The sequence below is a fragment of the Mauremys mutica genome, chromosome 11 (genome assembly GCF_020497125.1).
Source record: "Mauremys mutica isolate MM-2020 ecotype Southern chromosome 11, ASM2049712v1, whole genome shotgun sequence".
NCBI classification, from domain to species: Eukaryota; Metazoa; Chordata; order Testudines; family Geoemydidae; genus Mauremys; species Mauremys mutica.
The window spans coordinates 20,601,506-20,622,739 of NC_059082.1; the positions used below are offsets into that span (position 1 = coordinate 20,601,506).

General features: G+C 39.0%; 1 long non-coding RNA gene across 3 annotated transcripts in view; it reads left to right on the forward strand.

Annotated features, from left to right (window-relative positions):
- Window positions 1–21,234, forward strand: part of LOC123344201 — a 221,491-nt gene that overhangs the window by 112,022 nt on the left and 88,235 nt on the right. The window lies entirely within an intron of this gene.

The window sequence follows — 21,234 nt, forward strand, 5'->3', positions numbered from 1 at the left end:
AAGCATGGACAGGCATTTGCAGGGTGTATCAGTTGAGCAATGAAATAGATATTTCTATCTTTACTTGACTGACTACCTAAAGCAGTCATTACAGCCCTCCTGAGAGAGCTCATCCAGGTAGAAAGATATGATAGGGATCCTGCATGCTTAGTGGAGCTGCCCTGGGGCTAATGAAGTCCACCTCACCTCCCCCCAATCCTCTGCCCCCCTGAATACCACTAATTGCCAGTTGACTAGATAGAGGTATCTGCTTCCTCTGTCAAATCTATCTAAGCATTTTTACCATGTTCATCACTGTAATAGCTCAGTGCCTCTTTACCCTGAGGAAAGAGAGGGGAACCAAATGACAGCTGTGGCTTTCAAAGTCACAGAAGAAGGGAGTATTTTTTACTCTGTAGCCTTTATTTCAAGCTTAGGCTATGAAGCCTATTTGAATTTTTTTTGAGCCCTTAAGGTGTATCCAATGTCACTCGAACATCAGAGCTCCAGAGCTGAAATGGAAAGAGCGCAACCAAATAAATAAATAAATCAATAAAATTAAAGGTTAAAACAAAACAACCCACCATGTTTCTGTTTTCATGGAATATTAAAAAAAAGAAAACATTACCTTTCTGTTTACACAGGCAAACAGAACAGACTGAGATGTGAAGTCAGCTGTTATTAGACTGGCCTTCATTCTAAAACTGATACACACTTATATTTTATCAGTAACAAGACAGTGACTCTCGAGGCTTTGTTTTGGGGAACATAAAAGTTAGATGATCTCTTTGGCCAATAAAACTGCATTGTGGTTAATGTCACATTATCACTTTTAATTTTTTTTTTAATAAACATAAAATGCAAACTTTTTCTCTGTCTCTATTTGCTGAGCTTATAAGCAACGCCATTTTTGTGTATATCTTCATTCATATATTTCACTAATCAGTTACATTTATCATAGTGGGCTAAATTCATACCTATTTAACACCCAGGCAACCCTAGGGTAATCAGCGTTTACACCCATACAGTGGGGTTGTGTGGCTGTAACTGAAGGAAGAATTTGGCCCATTCAGTTTAACTTTACTTTAGTAAACTACAGTCACTGGTCCAGTTTTGTCCTCACCATACATATGCAATTCCTACTTCTAGAATCATAGAATTGTAGGACTGGAAGGGACCTTGAGAGGTCATCTAGTCTCCCACCTGCCCCCATGCTGATGTAGGACCAAGTATATCTAGACCGTCTCTGACAGATGTTTGTCTAACCTGGTCTTAAAAACCTCCAGTGATGGGGATTCCACAACCTCCACTGGTAACCTATTCCAGTACTTAACTATCGTTATAGTTAAAGTTTTTCCTAATATCTAATTTAAATATCCTTTGCTGCAGATTAAGCCATTGAATCTGCACCTGTATAATTGAGGTCAAAATTGGGTCTGTTATTTTAAGGCTATATCATGTGTGAAGTGGAAGGGTGATGCTACAAAAAGCAACCTGAAGCAGCCCCCTCTCCCCTCCCAACTTACAGAACCTTTTAACATTTTGCTTTCTCCTGGAACCTGTTCTCAGCCTGGTACAACAGCTAAACATGTCTTTCCTGTGATTTGCCAGTGTCTAGGCCAAAAAACATCACTCAGCTTGTGTCCCCTGGCTCCTTCATTCTACTAGCATCCAGGGCCAGCTCCAGGCACCAGCCCAGCAAGCAGCTGCTTGGGGAGGCCAACAGAGAGGGGCGGCACGTCCGGCTCTTTAGCAGCCATTTGGCGGCGGGTCCCTCACTCCCTGTCCGAGGGAAGGATCAGCCGCCGAATTGCCGCCGAAGACTGAAGTGGCAGCAGTAGAGCTGATCCCAATCAAGGCTTTTTTTTTTTCTTTTTTTTTTTTTTTTTGGCTGCTTGGGGCAATGGAGCCGGCTATGCTAGCACCGCATATGTTTATTCTAGAGTACAGTTCAGTGAAACCTAGGTAAGAGAAAGTAGTATTGGTAGAGTGTTCAGAGGATGTGATGTCCATTGAGTTGTGTTCTAAATTTCTCTCCTGTATTTTAGACCCAACAGCAATGTGACCAACTTGCCATTCTTAGGGTTCTGTTAAAAGATTGTTTTTCATGACTTGCAACCATAGGTTGAGTTAACAGGAAGCATCATTTAACAGGAACAGCTTCTTTGGTAGACAAGGGATTTGGGCATATGCTGCAATATATTTATTAATTACTCAGTTTCCCAGAATTATTACAAACTGTTCCTTAATATGCATCTGCTTTTTAAAAAACCTGAGATTTCTATATAGGATGCAGTAACATTGCATCACGTTAGATTACTCTGTGTCACGTTAAATGTTGACCTTGGGTGATGTGACATGACGTGACATGCTACAGCCTAAGTAATGAAACCTGATACAGCATATCATGCATTTAATGTTAATCCGGTAAATGATTATCCCTGACTGTAGCAATGAGTTTGGATAGTCTGCTGCATGGATTTCCACCCCTGAGCAGTCTGGAATATGTGGGTTAAAACTAACCAACGAGCAACAAGAAAGAAAGAAAAAGTGAAAAAGCCAGGCATGTGGCTGTGTGGGAGTTAGTTAGCTAGCTAATAATTCAGCTTGATAGGAACCTGAAACTAGTTTACTAAATGAGACGCTCAGACTCAATCTGCCTTAGCATCCTAAGAGCCAGGATATTGGTATCTTTACATAATGTGGACTTTTGATTTGTTCAGTGGTTTGGAGTTTTTGTAATAAAGTTGCTAACTTACGTTTCTGAATATTTTATTGATTGATGACTGTATTACTCTAATTAAATTTTTAATTTTAATGTTAGACTCTAGTGAGTGAATCATTATTGCAACATGTCTCCTTTGCCCATATGCTCGCTTGATCTTTTGACCTGTTATGAAATTGTGCATAATGCTATGCGGTTAAATCCTAATTAAGGCTTACAGAAACTGATTGGGGGTTTTTTGGGTTTTTTTTGGTAGGGAGATAAGGTCGTGGTTTAGAGAGAATTCAGTTTTTCTTGGAGGATTTTTGCATTTAAAAAGTGGACATTAAGTTAAAAAAATTGCAAAACAAATTGCTTGAATTTTAAGGCTTTTTAAAGTAATGTGCTGTACTCTTGTTGCACATAGTTGTTTTCTTTGGCTGTATGACAAGGTTACAGTGTTTACAGACCAATTCTGGTTTCCCTTTAGTGCACTCCTCTAACAGAATAATGTTCTCTAGTATATTCACTGGCTGACTTACTACTATATGCCATCTTCACTTTCATTTTGCTAATTCTAAGTGACAGAGAATATTAATCTTGAGTTGTCATTAAACCAAAATTTTAAAATCTCGGAACCTAGAATTAACCTCCAAAAGCCATAACTAGGCACCTGATTTTGCAGACGTGCTGGGCAATCCAAGCTCCAAACAGCTTTGAAAAGCAGACTACAGTATCTGATTATAGCTAACTATGGATCTGGGGACCTCATATTATATAATATCCTGGATTGTAAATTTTGTCTTCAGATAACAATCACACTTTTTTTTTTGGTGTGATAAAAATGAAAAAAGTCTCCTACTTTTAAAAAGCAGTCTGTGTGTGTAGGATTTTTCCATGCCATAAACATTAATAGGAACTGTTGGGACATCTAGTAAGGAAAATTGGAACCTCTCTTCTTCCGCATCAGAGAGACAACCTTTGTTCACTACAGTAATATCTTTTTAATCATGGATGGTTGTTACGTTCTTGCTTATTTTGAGCCCAATCATGCTCCCACTGAGGTCAGTAAAAAAAACCAAACCATTAACTAAAGTGTGGGATTGGATCCATTATGACATGACAGAGTTGTTGGGTGGGTGGGTGATTGGTTGTTTTTTGATGGATCCTCCTGTACTTGTATCATCCATAAGTTCCCCAAACTCCTTAAATTATTTGATTTCATAAGTCTCCTGGGCACAATAGTGTTGACACTTCAGCTGCCTTTTCTTTCTTGTGCCTGATATTAGAAGTATTTTCAGAATGAAATAGCAGAAGAGACAACACAGGAGTTAACTAACAGAAGTACGAGGAAGAAAAAAATAATTTGTTTCCTGTTGCTCCTAATATCCTAACCTCTGTAGTGATGATAAAACAAAGCTGCATGTGGCTTCTGAACTTGAGTGGGCCAGACTCAGCTGTGTTGCAAGCAGCATCGCCTCCAAGCAGGTTTAACTTAGCTAACAGCTAAAGTGGAAAATGGGTCTGGTGATTTGAATGGTTTACTGTAGGTTATTCTGGGCCCTTAATCAAAAAACAGAGGAAAACCAAAAGCTACGAAAGCTTGTAGATATACATGAAAGGGAGAGAGGCTGCTCACAATTTGTACTCATTATGTCAGACAGGAGATTGTATGAAACAATAAATATGAGACTGTTGCAAAGCAAATTGAGGTTTATTACATTCTGCGATTTGGATGATTTTTTTTCATTTAAAACAGTATTAATCAGGGATGCAGGCAAATCTTTGTATTCTTCCGAGTGCTGTGATGTTGAAATGAGTCATCAAAGTGCTAAACTCAAAAAGGCTACAAATAAATACCTTAAAAGAGGCATTGAAACTAACCTGCAAGAATGAACCTAGGAGAAAACAGGTCATTTTGAAGAATAATTTCCAAAGAGGCAGCATTCCAAACATGTATGCAAGTGTGTACTACAAAGACATTATCATGTCGTATCCAATGAATGTAGCACATGAATAGCAACAAAAGACCAGAACTATACTGAATGAATGTAAACCTCTATTGATAATCAATTAATAATTATGCTACTATGTAGAGGAGCACAGTGCACCAGAAGATGCACCAGGTGAATACAATACTTGAAAACAGGCTACATGACAGCATGCTTTAGATTGTTGGCAACAGTTGGAGTTGTCCAAGAAGGACAGAGCCAAGTATGAGGAAGAAATTGCATTTCTGTGTACAGTAACCTCTGACCAGTCAGATAAATCATAGCTAGTCACAAGTTACTCCAGGGCTGGTAACCCAAGGCTGAGTCAAGGCAGAGACATAGAATTTGATGTGATTTGTTTTTTATTTGGGGAAACTGTAAAAAAGACACGGTGCAGTTTCCTTAAAGAAATGAGGTACAGTTGCCAGAGTCAAAGGGACTTAACTGAAAATGTAAAGGGGTTCAGGGAAGGCAACTTGTGCCCTGTTTCCTCCAATGCAGTTGTACAGAGCTAGTGATAATTTGGCCTTTAGTTTTCAGTAAGACCAGGAGTACTAAGTCATGAGAGAGTTCATTGGGAAAATCCTCTTAAAGGAGTGTTAAAGGTCCCGGCAGTGAATTCATTTGTGGGTTTGATGTCCCAGGTTTTGGTTTTCATCAGTAGGGCAAATAACTCACTGGAGCCTTGATCTTGCAGTGTGATCTGCTAGTGCAGAGCCCTGCATGCTTGCGGTGCTCAACTGAAGTCAATGGGACTTTATGGGGGGTCCACTCTAGAGCGTCTGTTGCGGGACTGGGGGCCTAGAATAGTAACAATGGAATATTTCCAGGAAGAATGTTTGAGCAATATTTTGGGACCCTACTTGGGAAACAAACTTTGTAAAGCTCCTGTACTCTGTCCCACCCTGATGTCGGGGGGCAGTACTGTGGTGGCTGGATGATGCCTTTTATAGCACACGTCTAAGTGGTCAAACAAATCCTATTCTGGTTACACTCCCCCATTTCCACCCTCCCTTTGTCTTTCTCAATGTTTAACTAACAGTAATTGGTATTATTCTACTACCTCAAATGTACACAAACATGCAATGCAAGCGATATCTCGCAGAGCAGCTTTGGGGACACTTGCCCATTTCTGATCACATTGGGGGTCTCAATGATATTTTGTTGCTTTATAGGGTTGTGCTGTATGAGTGATCTCCTTCTCCTCATACGTAAAGGCAGAACCACCCCTGATTGTCCCCAGTCTTTAATTTTTGCTGAGCAAAGTGACAGAATTCCTTTGTCAGAAAGACCATTCTCTGATTAGCTTCTGGCACTCCATAAATTAGCAGAGTGACACAGCGGGTACTAACTGAGTAGGTAGGTTTTGTTCCAAGGGAAGCTCTGAGTTTTAAGCAGACTGTGCCCATGTGAATACAGAGATCTCTTTTGCCTTTATTGTATGGCAATGATAACTATTTTACCTCTAAATAGCACCTTTCATGCTGAAGGATCCCAGAGCTCGTCACAGATGATACACATACAGGACCATAGAAATTCAGCCTCTAGGAGCATGAGTAGTAGAAAATGGGAAATTTTGGTTAAGGACACAATGGCAAATCCTCACTTTTATGAAAGATGCCACAGGATCTTTAGGGTGAGATTTTTTTTCACAGTCACCTATGGAATTTGAATGCCAAAATCCCATTAAAACCAGGCATCTAAATCCCCTGGGAGCATTGAAAATTGCACCCTTAATGCCTACAAACAACTGATATGTACTACTTTTTGAAAAGGTGGAATTCTAAGCTCCATGGGCATTGTCCTCCCTTTGCAAGGGAAAGTAAAAGTAAATGAAGCTGTGTTTTGCCTAAAAGCAATGAACTGCTTGTCGATATTTTTAATTTGAATTTTCATGAACAGCTAAGAAACTCTGCTGATGCTTGAGGGGGCAAGAAAATGTCTTTTAATGGTAAGAGAAACATTTGAAGGCTTATTGACAAAGAGCATAGTGCACGTAATTTATATTGGCTAAGCAAATTGAAGATGTTTGACTTATTGGCAATATGGTGCAGGGTCAAAAGGGTGAAGGATTAGTGTTCTGCTTCACAGTCCAAGTTAATACTTATTGTGTTCCTTTGTATGCTTTTTGTCCCAATACGTGTCTGAAAGGTTATATATACACAAACTTGCTCTAGTTTAATTAAAGCACTACCAAACTTTATGTGGTTACTCTTATTCTGGTTTAAGTGAAGTTTATTTTGGTTTTGCTTAAATGTGTTCCTAATTGACCAAACCAAAATAAAAGAAGCCACACAGTGGCTTGCACCAGTTTAACTAAGGCCACATCTACGCTATAGCCACTACAGCAGCTGCAACTATGGTGCCACTGTAGCACCGTAGAGCAGAGGCTTTCTACGTCGACAGAAATGTTTTTTCCTGTTGATGTAGTTAATCCACCGCTCTCAGAGATGGTAGCTAGGATGATGGAAGAATTCTTCCATCGACATAGCTGCATCTTCACCAGGGGTTAGGTCAACCTAACTACAGCACTCAAGGCACAAAATTTTTCACAGCCTTGAGCAATGTAGCTGGTTCGACCTAATTTTTAAGTGTACACCAGGCCTTAATCAGTTTAAAATCACACCTTAAATTAAACTGTGCAATTCTATGTGCAGAGAAGCCCTGAGTAATTGTTTATCTTTGAAACCTTCAGCAGTAGCAATATGCATGCTGAAGTTATCTGTTATTGTGGGGTAGCTCTGAACACACTTCACAGCTGTGCCTGCAGGGACTGCAGCACTGGTGTGGGAATGGGTAAAATGATGCCCAGCCGGGGCCACTCCTGCACTCGGAACTGCACTGGAGAACTCCCTTACTCTGGGTGCACTAGGACCTAGATGATGCCTCTTCCCCAACCCTCTCTCATGTGGTGGAAAACTGCAGAGAAGAGCCAGTCAGACTTTAGATTGTAGGCTGTTTGGGGCAGAGCCTGGCTGCTACTCGGTGTTGGAATGATGCCTAGCACAATGGGGTCCCATTCTTGGTTGGCCCTTAGACACTACCATATAAACATGATTAAAAATAATAAAATCTCATATCAGGATATAGAGATTTTTTTTAAAAGCCTCTCAAGATGTTCTGCTGTTCGGTGGACTGCCACTGGCCTGTGCACTGGCGCAGCAATGAAGGCGACATGGCTTCCAGCTTGAGGAGACTGACGGATGCTTTTCAGACCTACAAATACCATTTAAAGAATAAGAAGTGAAGGAGTGAGCTGGAAAATGGCAGACCGAGGCCAGAGACAGAAATTAAAGCAATGAAGCTTGCCTATTTTCTCTGAATTGTTTAGGCACGTCCACAGCAGTGGTCAAAACTATTAGCGCTCATCATGTTAAAATATTAAAATAATAAGGCCTCAATCCTGAAGGTGCTGAGCAACCTCAACTTCTGCTGACTTCAGTGGGAGAAGGAGGTGTTCAGTGCCATGTAGGATTGAATCCTAAGACAACATGCAGTATACATATCTGGAAGATTAGAGCATGATTGGTGTTGCAAGGCAAAGTCTGAGTGAATGTAATTTAAGAAGTGCAGTGAACATGCTGGGGAGCATTGTCTCGAGTCTCTTGCTGATGTTATGAAAGGAAATTTACATATACAAATGAAAAACAGATCTGATTTTTTTCCTGGATATTACTGGAATTGGCATCTATTCAGAAAGATCCAGTTGTTGAGCCCAGATTGTCTGATCCAGTTGTATACTGGAGGCTGCATTTTCATACAGTAGTTTCTTTGAAAATGATTTTCTTCCTGTTTTGTATTGAACAAAATGCAGAAACACTTGCCTGGTTTTTGTACCCGTCATCATAAGAAAAAGCAAGAAGCTCTTCTCCCCTACAAGGCCTGGATACCACATGCTACAGCGCACTGCATGTTGTTACGTTGCTGGGGAATTTACAATCACAGATTTATTATGAGAAGAACATAAATATCTAGGAAGTTTTCTTCCCCTCTGATTTCAATGGCCTCAAATCATAACATGAATAATCACTTTGTGACAGCCTTGCAGCTATGGCTGCAGGATTGGGTATCAGCAAATTAGCAACAAACTCCCTTGCATGCTGGGGTGCAATGATCCCCTGCTGAACAGAGATGTGTGGCATACAATGGGTGCAGACACCCTGTGAGCATCCTAGCATTCTGTTCCCATCCCTATGCATTAGGTACACAACTGGAGTGAGATGGGATGGGAGGGGGTCAGACTTTGCCCTAAAACAGCTTCTTTTCCTATAGTGTAATTACTACATTCCATGTTGTAAATCAATATGACTGCACAGAGAAATCCAGGTATCTGGGTGGATTTGCAGTAGATTACAGTAATGTTAGGAAGCTTCATTTAAAGCTTTGCAGCAACAGTAGCTTGTTAGTTATTAGACAGTCTTATAGTGAGAATGAAGTACACAAGTTTTTGTTTGTTTTATAATGCGGTATAATGTCAGGGAATAATTGAGTCATCTATTCCTTGAGCAGCCTAAAGTGATATTGCTGCATGCAATAGTACTACCCAAATATGTGACTTGATCTAAAATGGTAGGAATTAAATTGGGGGAAAGGCTCTTGTCTCTAAATATTGTAGCTGTTATATTTTATTTTTTAAATCCATCTCTTGGCCACCAAGGAACTTAGAAAACATTGCATAGCCTACCTAATTTAAAAAAAATTCTTTTTTGTTAGCTCTGTGGATTTGCAGCAGTTATCTAACACAGAAAGCGAACCTTCAGTTCTTACACTGGCAAAATTCACATAGAAATTCATGGGAGTTGTATTGGTGTGTGGACTAGATGATGGGGATCAGTTTCTCCCCCAGCTGTGCCTCTGCCAGTGATGATTGTGCTGTGCAAACACAGAAGTAAATAAAAAATGGAGTGGGGTTAATGTGTGCTCCATTCAAAATGCAAAACAAGAAACACAATGTTTGATAATAGGTGTCCAACAGTGTGAAAATGGATGGCTGCCTTAGCCAGAACAGCTTCACTTGGAAAAGGTAACACCGAGGTTTTGGCCTTGGTTATACATAAAAGTTGTACCACTTTAACTAGACTGATATCTTGTACGAGAATAGCTAAAGTATATTTATATGGGTGTAACTGTGCCCACACTAGGGGGATTGTACCACTATACCAGTCTAGTTAAAGTGATACAATCCTCCTAGTGTGGACACAGTTATGCCCATATAAATATGCTATAGCTATTCTTGTATGAGATGGGGATAAGCTATACTGGTAGAAGACACCTTTATCTTGTTGTAACTGCATTCATGCTAGGCGTTGAGCTGGTATATCTATTTCAGTAAAAAAATCAACACTAATTGTACTGGTACAAAAATGGTGTGCAGACAAAGCAACTAATTAAGGTACATTTAAAACAATGGTAAGCACCAATATCTGCACTTGACTGCAGTGTTGTGGTTGCTCAATACTTTTGAGTGAAATCCTTGCCCCATTGCAGTTGATAGGAGTTTTGGCATTCACTTTAGTGGGGTGAGGATTTCATCCTTTGTATATCATATGCACTCAAATTTCTTCCTCCCTATTAGCTGTATTTATCATCCCTTTGCCCTATTTCACTTTTTCATTTTTGTCTGGACACATCTCTAACGTGCTTTTGAGAAGGTCGGATGAGTTAGAAATTTACTTAACTTGCTGTGCTTGCTTTGCCCATTGATAGCTATGCATATAATCATTTTATTCTCTTTGTGCATATTTTACATGTTTGAACATAGTTCATTTTTTATAAAAATCATTAAATAAGATTTTTTTAATAAGTGAAAAACAGAAACTGCAGGGAAGGAACTTTTTTATGTTTCCAAGCTTCTGAAAAGCTATTGCCAAAATATGTAAATTTAAAAAATCAGATACTGGACAGTGTCTTTTTTAAAAGAGGCTTTGTTCCTTTTAGAATTTAGGCAACATAGCCTATTTTTTGAGGCTTGCAGCTGAGGTCAGCTTGTCTGTGGTTGCTAGTATCACTAGACTGTGGCACTGCATTGCTTCAAGCCCTACGGCACAAATTTAAATTGTCACATATAGTGTGCCTCATACTGACATCTTTTTCTGTGCAAGTGAAGGATAATACAGTGCTTGTGCTAAAGAAAAAAACAATGCCCTCTCATCAGCCATGAAAACTGTCTGTGAATTTCTTTCAGTGTTCAGGCTTGTTTTCCTTGATTGTAGCTGCTAAGCAAGGAAAAACACAAAATTCATTTTACTTCGGCAAGAACAATGCTTGGCACTGTAGCGAATTATAATGCAGTTAATTATTCCTGATACTGTGTCAGTCCTCTGTGGAGTTCAATGTCTCTAAACAAAGGTTTAACAATCCAGAGACACCCCTGTGGTTTCACCCAGTGAATGTACTCTCTTCAGGCCAGTCTTTAATAAGCTGACTCTCAATCTGCCCTCTACCCCCTGCATTGTGGAATGTCACATCTGTTATGGTAGAGTTCAGTGGGTGGGTTTAAATTTGCTTTGTTTTGTTGAAAAACTGATGGTTGCATTGTCCCTCTTTATTAAAAATCTATCTGTACAGCGAGCTTTCGACTGTGTTGAGTGGGGCAGCGTAAAAAGGAATATTGTCTTTTATGGGTTTCCAGGGCAGAGTTCCAGAGATGAACAATTGTGATATACCCAAGCAAAGGGCTGGACAAGATCCCAAATGCTTGCCTACTATAGGAACCTTAGCTCATATGATAGGAAAAATCAGCCTCTGACCATTAACTTGGTAGGGTTAGATTATTTTCAGTCTCACTGTTCACCGATACTTATTCTGTAACTCAATGAATCATACCATCTTTTGCACTGGAATTGGTTATTAATGATACAGTATTCCATGTTCAGCATAAACTGGGGAAAATATTAGAGACATAAGGTTGGTGAGGTAATATCTTTTATTGGACCAACTTTTGTTGGTGAGAAAGAGAAGCTTTTGAGCTTACACAGAATCAGGTTAAAATAAATCATTCTAAAACCCCCACAAACTTTCTTACCAAGAGTACAAATAATCTCTTAAATCATTAAAACCAAAAGAACTTTAAAAATCTCATTTACTTGTGCTATTTCTTCTGCTTCCTTACTGTTTGCATTTCTTAGAGCTTGGAAGAGGAAGATAGATTCATTAGTTTCATTTCTTGGTTTTTATGTACTAGTACAACACTACAATGTTTGGGTTGAAAAATTTGTTTTCTTGTTTGTTTAAAAACAAAACAATCCCCTCCCTTCCAACAAAGAAACAAAAATCTCTGGGAAAATAAATAAATCCATAAAAAGGAACAAACTGTTTCCACTTTGATTGCTTTACAATAAAAATAATTAAAGATTTGCTGGGTCTAAAGGTTCTGTAAAAGCTTGTTCTTATAAAACCCAGTGTTGATAAAATTTGGCCTTGCAGTGTGTTCCCTCAAGGTAGCCATGAAGTCTTATTTTCACAGCCCAAATTTTAAAGCACTGAGCCCTGCTTGAAAGAATACACCTGGATTTATGCATGCAAATTGGGTACTTCATATGCACAAATTCCAGTTTAAACATTTAAAAGTGACTTTTACATGTGCAAATGTGATGAGTACATTCACATTTCTAGCATGCAGGCTGCCTCTCTGTGTTAAACATTTGGCACATAATGTTTCATTTACACCAGTTGATTTTTGTTTCATTTGAAAAGGGGAGGGTTAGATTAATAGAACATGGAAAATAATAAAACTACTTTTAAATTTGTCAGTGAAAATAGTAACCATTGTGGTAATTCTCTGCAAAGTGACTTTCACTGAATCAGCTTACTGGAAAGCTGTATGTTGGCTGGCAATGTATCTATGATTCTTTCAAAGTTACACATCTCTAAACACTTGTATTGCGATATTCACAATATGAACTTCTAATGAAAAATATTTTTACAAATCCACCATTGGGAAGATCTCACCTTAGCTATTTCCCTGTATTTAGAAACAATATTTAATAATTGAAGTATATGACACTTTTAAGGTGGTTGCAAACCCTCAAGCTTGGTGCTTAGTAAATAGTCCTGTCCAAGACAAAGGGACTGTTACCAAAAGTGCATATTTCCACACTCAAGAAGTGACAGGATTGGGATCATATATGCACACCTTCCCTTTCGCGCCATTGGTTCACAGGCAATTTTTCATAAATAGTCACTGATTTTGGATGTCTCAATTTTGGGGAGCACAATATGTCTTTGTTATGTGTTTATACACTGCATAACACAAAGAGGCTCTGCTCCATGATTGTGGCACCTAGGGATCCTATTACAGTACAAATAAACGTATGACGATAATGTTAATAATAAGCCACTTTGAACCTGGTTTTCAGGGGAGGTCTCAGGTGGACTTTGGGTGATCAGTGACTCATCAAATCGAGCCCAAGCTGTCTCGTGTTTCGCTCTCAAAAGCCATGCTACTTTTGATGCGATTGAACTGGTGCCTGATCTGTACTCCAAAGCACCTATTGGTATCAATGGGAATTTTTAAACAGAGTAAGAACTTTACAGCTGAGCCCTATGGGGCCAATGCGCCTCCCATTATGATCCCAGTGACGCTAATGCGATCAGGTTTTGTATTCCTAACTTTAGGAAATATACAAATTTTTTTTAAAATCCAGATTTTTTTTTAAAAATCTACAAGCAACTGAAAACATCTGACATCCTAGAGGGGATGTTAGTAAAAGTTCTGATGTGAAACTTTAAAGTAAAAATTATTTTTTCTTCATCAAGAAACCATAGTTAAAAATATGCTTCAAGGAATAGAGAATGATTAATTAAGCTTCTCTTAGCACACTAAGCTTCCTGAGATTTAAATGTGTACTAGAAGAAATGTCCAAAACGTAGAGTGAATTATTTATAAAAAAGAATTATTTATAAAAAGAAATTATGCAATTTACAGTGCTTGTGGCTTCTGTTCAGAACAGGAGATAAAAAACTTCTATGTTCTAAAAATTATTTTATTTCCAAGCTTTTTTTTTCTTACTGCATTCTTGACATATGTACTGTTAATTAAACAGTAAACAGTAATGATTTTCTTTCAGTTACATCAATAATTATTCCTTTATTCACAGAATATATTTTGCTAACTGACCTTGAGCTCAGTGTGGAATACAAAATGAGAGAGAATTGTTAAAGTTCCACTTGACGCTTTGAGATTCCTAGGGAGTTCTGCCTTTAAGTTTTGAATTTTAATTTGGGAGACATCAACAAAGATCTACCACAGAAAGATACAGGGTTTCAACTTAAATATTACTTTGACAGAAGTCGCTGAATTCTACAATTAATTCTTGCCTGTAGATCAATGGATTTCATAAACTACAAGTCATTCTGACAAGATGAAACAAATATAAATCGTTAGTGAAATCCTGATAATGTGGAACAATGGGCTGTGAAACTAGGTCAGTTGATATTTGCTTTGGAACATTTTTTTGTCCATAGTATTTCAGACTTGACTAGCCATGTTAATGCACTTGACATCTTTGGTAATTGATCAAATGCCAATTAGAACTTGTATGCATATGTGCAAAAAGTGCAGGGAGATGCTTCAACATGATGTACTGTGATAGCAAACAAAATGTTAATTTAAAACTATTAGAAATCTGTCAAAAATGTCTCTTTTCTAGCCTGAAGAATGTACACATTTTTCTTCTTCCTGTTTTGGAGTAGGTAAAATTGAATGTCTTCTAGCCTTTTGCCTGTCCCAGTGAAATGATTTGTTTGATTTTGCTGTTCAAATTACTGGCATTAAAATAGTAAGTAATAATTAATCCTATGCAAGGAGTAAAGAGAGGAGATCCTTGTAAAATGTTGCCTCTTAGTGACTTTTTTCAGGAAAAAAAAGAAATCTTCCTGCACAGATGTTTGAAGACTTCCAAATTTAACTGAAATGTTTATGCCTCCCACTGCGGATTCTTCATTGCAGTTTGTTACAGAACATTTCAGTCTAAGATATGAACTGTATTCTCAGTCAGGTTGAGACGTATTATGAGGCATTACTTTTCAGAGCAGGGGGAGGGGGTGAATCCAAGATACTGTTTTCTCCAATTATAGCCTGAGCAGCAAAAGCTATGAGAAGAAAACTAGACTTTGAAATCTGAGCTGGCTTCTTTGGATATCATTGTTACTGTTCTGTCTCAAGCTAAATTCCATCTAGTCACAGATGTCTGGGTGGAAAAGTTGGACTAAGATGACATGTCTCATGAGGGTTTTTGTTGGCACTCTAAGAAAAACTAAGAAGTAGATAAAGGGAACTTGTTTAGTTCAAATGAAGACTTCATTAATGAACCCTGTTATGCCTATTTTTGGAGAGTGTTAGGATTTTCTAAAACATAGACAGTGCTGTATTATAGCTGGTTACAGTGGGATTAGCTGGTCACTTTTATCTTTTTGTGTATATGAATTTGTAATTATACATGTAGGCAAGTGATCTTTATTGTAATAATGAGGTTCTCTTACACTTGATCCATCTGAACTGGATTGTGTTTCATTGCTCACTTTCTTTGTACACTATCATGCTTATTTAATCTTCCTGCAGATATTCTTTTAGATCTTTATTTTCCTCATACATTTAATTAGGATTTTATCTGGGATGGTGGCTGTTTCATTTGAATAGTTTCTTGTTTTTCTTGTGATATAGTTTTTTGAATGGCTATGTAAATGCCTATGATGATAGGCCCAGTACTGAAATCCTAATTCAGGGCCAAATCTTGGTGTCATGGACTTAAATGGGACTTCTGATTGAGTAAAGACTACAGCCAAGATTTCCAAAAGTGACTAGTGGCTTTGGGGTGGCTAAAATGTGGTGGTCCAAGCTGAGACACCTTGAAAGGGGGCTGATTTGCAGGGAGAATGTTAATGCTTTCTGAAAATCTGACACCTTTAAGGTGTTTCAAGTTGAGAGCCAAAAAATGGAGGCACCAATAATCACCGGTCACTTGGCCTACAGGATTAGGGCTGCATTCTGTGATACCTCTATTCACACTGTGTAATGCCTTACTCATGGCAGGACTGTTGCTTCGCAGTGCACCATGAGTAAGGGGCTGCATGTAGCTGTATTGTCCTAGGAGTGGGGCAGGGAATTAGATTTTGATTCTGAGTCTCTGTTTAGTTCCATGCTCCAGGAGGTAGCAATTGGTGCCAGTTCTTTTGCTGGCTCAGTTTATTTCCCCCTCTGTGCTGACTCCAGTGCACAGGCTGGAGCCTTGGGGAGTGTAGGCACAGCTCTGTGCATTCTTGTCTATAGTGCCTGCTCTCTTCCACTCCCCAACCTGAACATCCAGTGAGGCAGGTAGCCCACGCAGTAGAGTAAAGGGGCTCTTTACCCGCTCTAATCCTCTGCAGGTGCACAGCCGGCACTGAGCCCTGTGGGGGTTGCTCATGGAGTGCAAGATGTGAGTAAGTGTATCAGCATCAGGTCCTTAGAAATAAACCCAAAGGGGACTGGAGTAGTTAAAATCTGGGAGAGGGAAAAGAGAACACAAGAAACACTCAAAAGAGAGAGTTCTTGCCAGTTAAACATCCCATTTCCCCTGCCCCCCGCCCAAAAAAACCCAAGCCCCATAAACCCAGATACTTTCAAACACAAAACAGAAGTAGTTTGTGGAGGTGGCTGGGGATAGTCTGAAGATTCTGTTTTTTCTTTTGGTGCTTTTTTTTTCTTCTTCAGGTCTTCAGGTACAAAATCAAACCCAGATCCAGCTCTCCCTTTGAAATGTCAGTGACTCAAGCCCAGCCTTTGTCTGTTAGACAACTTGTTTAGAATAGTATTAGCATTCAGATAGTCACAATGAGGCTTTGAGGTTAACATCCCATTAAGATGAATGGGAGATGTTCATACCTCAGGCTGTAGATTCAACAAGACAGCAGCACATTGATTTACATAGTGAAGGCTATATCTTGGCAAACCAGAAGGACTGCAGACTTCATTTTTTTTTCTAAAGGGAAGCGTAGATTTCTAGCAAGCACAGTAAAGACTGCAAAATGCTCCAATCTGTGGAGCCAGTGGAATTGGATAGCCGCTGGCTTTTATTTCAAACCAAAAGAGATCAAATGAGCCTGTCACTACCCGAGTTCAGATCTTAGATGGGGTCAAACACAGGTGCTGGTGTGCTCCTCACACCAACCACCAGGCTCTCTTCATCCTAGCTAGTCTCTCACCCAACCCAGTCCCCTCCCACAAACCCTTTTCTGACAGGAAATGTGGGACAAACATTATGTAACCTTTATTGACCTCAGCATTGCACATTGTCTCCTTGTTTAGTTTCTTTTCTTTTATTCCATTTATTTCTTTTCCACCTCAGTTTCATTTTCTTATCTCTATATCCCCCCCCCCTTCTTCTTCCTCATTCCTGTGTTTCCTCCTTCCTCTCCGTTTGTATCTGCTTATTGTGCTTCTTATTTTTTCCCACAGGACCTTTTCTACTGTCTCTGTCCTGGTTGCTGTCCTCTACCAAGCCAAACACATCTCTTTTTCCTCCCCTGTGACTCTCCATCTCCTCGTCTGTTCTTTTTTCCTTCTCCTCCCAAGTGGGTATTTTTGGGCTCCCCTATGTATGGGCATGGTGGATTTCTTTAGGAATAGCCCCACATCAACTCTCCCAATGTCTCTGGCACAGTCGGATCTTCCTGCAAATTCCAAGGTTCTTCTGCTCTGGTGCAAAGAGCAAGAGAAGTTATGGAATTTGCAGAAAGGTAAAATGTCAGCCAGTATGTCTCTATATCTTGTTGCTGAATGCACTGGTGTGGTTAACCAGTTCATAACAGCTTAATTTGAGCACCATTCTGAAGTAAAAATTAACTTGGTTTCATTTTAGTTCCAGTTATTCATACCACAAAACCACGTTGCATCATTGTTTGGCATGACTGGGAATTTTCTGACCAAGAGGAGAACCCAGGAATGGAGTGGCATGGGGTGCTAAAGGTCAAAATTGAGGCGCAATTGGCAGAGTTATACCTCCTACAGCAGCTACTCTCACTATGATGCGAAGCTATTATTATTCTCCTGCTCACTTTGTTGATACTAAAGCCACTCAATTGTTTTGGGCAGTAGTTTTCAGCCTCAGGCTAGGTCTACATTGTGGGGGGGAGTCAATCTAAGATATGCAACTTCAGCTACACGAATAGCGTAGCTGAAGTTGGCGTATCTTAGGTCAATTTACCTGGCCATGAGGACGGCGGCAAGTCGATCGCTTCCGCTCCCCCGTCGACTTCGCTTCTGCCTCTTGCGTGCGGTGGAGTTCTGGAGTCGATGGCAGAGCGATTGGGGATCGATTTTATTGCGTCTACACTAGACACGATAAATCGATCCCCAATAGATTGATCACTACCCGCCGATTCGGCAGGTAGTGTAGACATACCCTAAGACTACGTCTAAGGGGACCACAAAAGATTTTTGTTACCATAGCACAGAGGTTTTCAACCTGTGGTCTGCGGACCCCTGGGGGCCTGCAGACTATTTCTAAGATTTCCAGAAGGGTCCACATCTCCATTCAAAATCTTTTAGGGGTGTGTAAATGAAAAAAGGTTGAAACCCACTGGTTTTGAGAAATAGTTTGAATTTTAGTTTAAAAGAGGAAAACACAAATGAATTTTTTCTAAAACCCTTTTTGTCTGATTGTAAATTTTGATTTGTTAGAATAAATTCATTTATTGACTGTTCCAGCATGTGTAATTAATTAATCAGTCTTGGCACAAGATGTGAAACTCAGAGCTATTATTTGCCTGACAAAAATTGCTGCATACCTGGATTTCTTCATTTTTCTCTTTTACTAACGCAGCAGAGCTAGACTGAGGGTCAGATACTTTATTAATGACTCCCAATTGCATTATTTTCAACATCTCAACCATCACTTTAAGTTACACAGCAGTGCACTTGGAACTTGATATAGTTAGTTTCTAATAAGCTTAATTTTCTGTACCGCTAGCTCATGTTCTAGAGTGTTAGTTTCCCAAGCATGATACTAAGCAATTTTAGGAAATGCTGATACAGCTGTAGCAATTTTCCACAATTTGTTCCTGACAAAGAACTCACTTCAAAATTGAGTTGGCTTCATTTTTGTTCGAAACACTGGTAAACACAATTAGCCTCATTAACCTTGGTTTCTGTTTTCATAACAGAAAATTAGCCTACAATCACTGGTATGCAGGAAAGCATTGTTATAATTAGTCTTCAACAGTCTGATATGAAAAATCCATCCAGCCTTTAATTTCTTTGGCATCTCAGTATATACAGGAACATATCTGATCTTTCTAATATTTACATCAGGGATTGGGTAAAGTCCAGGGGTAGATCCTCCATTGGCTTCCTGACTCCACTGATTTACACCAACTTAGAATTTGGCTCTTTAAGGTATACAGGAACAAAACTAATGACAAGGGGATGAAATCCTGCCCCCGTTGAAGCTAATAGGATTTTTTCCCCTTACATCAGTGGAACTAGGATTTCCCCCATCAGCCCCTCCCCAAAAAAAACAAAAACAAAACAAAAAAAAACCCACTGCATTTCTCCAATTTTATGCTGATATAAAAAACTGTTTTGCTCCAGCTTTGCACTGATGTAAGTCCATTAAACTCAATGGTGTTACATCAGCATAAAATGCAGCAACTCATTGGTGAGTCCAGGCCTGTTGTTATGCCTAAATATTTAGTAGATATTTTGAAATCTGCAAATATGATGGATATTTATTAAAATACGCTTTCAAGAATTGCACAGCTCAATTTAATATACGCCTAAATTAATAGTTGTGGGTTTGTTTTAATGAAATTACTGTTTCTAGAATGTTGTTTCAGTTAAAGAAATAAACTATGCCATTAGCAGGAACATATGTGGATTATATTTTCAGAGGTTCACACCTTATATGTGTAACTTTTCTCCATTACCCTCTTGGTGACACATCTATTGTGGAGAAAAGTATGGCACAAAGAAAATGCAGCAGCCCTCATGTTTAAATGATACTATAAAAAGACTATATAATATTTATTGATTAATTATGAACCAAATCATGCAATCCTTCAAAAACCCGTTGAAGTCAGTGATGCTAAGAAATGAACTTCTGGATTGGGTCTATTGTATCAATTCATACAAATTGAACCCCACACTAGGAAATGATAGAAAATAGAAGAGACGAAAAAAAGGAACCTGTTGAAATGAAACCACTACCCCACCCCGGTAAAATCCTTACTATGTTTAAGAAAAAATGTATGCCCTTTGGGAAAGGGACCAGTACTACTAATAGTGCTGAAGAAAGGATTTTTGCCTTAGAGTGGGTGCAACATAGGATAACAAAGAATACTAAGCCTTAATTTTTAATTATGATGAAAGGCTAAAGGGCTATCACCACATATCTGTAAAAGTGTGAGGGTAACCCATACATAATACGAGGATCATGCTTGGAAGAGGCAAGTGTCCATACTGGGCATGATATTCTAGTCAGTCCTGAATAATTGATCATTGTATTTCATGCAAGGATCATTGACTTTGATGGCAATAATATCAGGCCCAATGGCTGGGATTCAAGTGAAGTGGGTTCCATTCTCAGCTGTGACCTCAACACCTCTGTGACCTTGGGTAAGTCACTAGGGCCAAGAGTTTCAAAAATCCCCATTAATTATGGAGTGTCCAATGTCTTTTAAGTAAGCATGGGTCCCCTTGTCTATGTTTGGAATTGGTGCTGAGCACCTCTTAATTGGGCCCATGGTATCTGGAGTTGGGCACCAGAAATTTTAAAATCTTAGCCATAACCTAGATTGCCCTATCTGTAAAATAAGTTAACAATATCCGCATACCTTCCAGAAGTGTCAGACATTTCAACAGGGGATGCTAAGTGAATGCAAAGTATTATTTTAGTGAAAGTCAGGATAAGCTATATGTATCTTAATTACATGTATAATCACAGCCCCTAGATACTACAATCTTAACTGATTAAGCAGTGTGCATAAGGAAGTCCACCTGCACAGTAAAAAGCAGAAAAATAACTATATTTTGCCCATTTGCATGGACTGGCTGTGGTATAAAGTATAGATCCCAGGAACCTCTCTAGTGGCTGGTGAACTCTCCTTGCCTAAGGGACATTTTTCTGCTGTATTAAATATTCCTCTTATTTCTCAATTGTTCCTCTCTCTAAATGTATACGGCACCCTGGGGTGTCTCCATTTGAATGATCTGAATTGCCTCCATGTCCATTTGGGCATCAGGCTAGAGGACTGTGAAATGAAGCTGAACTGTTCTCTTTTGGTACCTAAACTGCAAATGAGAAATCTTGGAATTCAAATAGAAATTCATTCAGGTCACAACATATGTTTATTATAAAACAATTAAATGATCAAAGAATAACTAGATAAAGAAACAGTAATTTAATTTATTAGGTGCCCTGAGCATATATGATAGAAATAAAACAATGTTAGTGAAATTAACATTGCTTGTTTGTTTCAACCAGAAATATGCAAAATTCTGATAAATAGCAAAGCCTCAAAACACCATCTTCATTCATGCATGAGGCACCTTGTGTGCAAAATTATAGTGTTAGGAATGTCAGA